The 856-nt window shown below is 38.0% G+C and overlaps 1 non-coding gene across 1 annotated transcript; it reads right to left on the bottom strand.

Moving 5' to 3' along the window:
* Positions 1 to 244: 244 nt before the first annotated feature.
* Positions 245 to 351, bottom strand: LOC121231447 (small nucleolar RNA R71). Its single transcript, XR_005929506.1, has one exon. It is a non-coding gene; the product is annotated as a small nucleolar RNA R71 (small nucleolar RNA).
* Positions 352 to 856: the final 505 nt, after the last annotated feature.

Genomic DNA, 856 nt, shown 5'->3' with positions numbered 1-856 from the left:
GGGCCAGTTTAGCGGTATACCCACGGAAGATCCACAACTTCACCATCGATTATTCTTGGTAGTGAGTGTTTTGTTTAAGATAGCTGGTGTGACTAAGGATGCATTAAGGTTGAAGTTGTTTTCGTACTCGTTGTGAGATTGAGCACGAGCATGGTTGAATTCATTACCACCAAGTTCAACAGCTACTTGGAAAGAATTAGTAGAAAGGTTTTTGGTAAAGTATTTTCCACCAACTAAGAACACAAAGTTGCGAAATGAGATAACTACTTTTCAACAATTGGATGATGAGTTCTTATACGAGGTGTGCGAGAGATTCAAGGAATTGCTTCGTAAGGGTCCTCATCATGGGTTTCCTCATTGTATCCAACTGGATATGTTTCATAGCATTCTTAATGAAGATACAATATTAATGGTAAATGTTTCTTCAAATGGTGCAATTTTTTCTAAGACTTATAACGAGGCTTACGACATCATCGACAGGATCACTAGAAACAATTACTCGTGGCTGACAAATTGGTTAATTTTTGGAAGATGAGTAGCTGGAGTGCATGAAGTGGATCCACTGACTTCACTCTCTACTGAGGTATCTCCTATTTCCTCAATGTTAAAATAGTTTACCACTAATGGGTTCAATAATTTTACAGCTCAATCACTAAGCCAGTATGATGTTGTTTCTTGCATATTATGGGGATGGTCATTCTTTCGAGAATTGCCCTTCAAACCCTGAGTCTGTTTCTTATGTAAGTAATCAATATCAAAATAGAAGTGGACAAGAACTACAGCCCAACTTCTCCAGTCCATCATGGTAAAATCATCCGAACTTCTCCTAGAGTAACCAAAGAAATTGACCGAATAA

Source organism: Gossypium hirsutum, chromosome A06 (assembly GCF_007990345.1).
Source record: "Gossypium hirsutum isolate 1008001.06 chromosome A06, Gossypium_hirsutum_v2.1, whole genome shotgun sequence".
NCBI classification, from domain to species: domain Eukaryota; kingdom Viridiplantae; phylum Streptophyta; class Magnoliopsida; order Malvales; family Malvaceae; genus Gossypium; species Gossypium hirsutum.
This window is presented reverse-complemented; position numbering and strand designations above follow the sequence as displayed.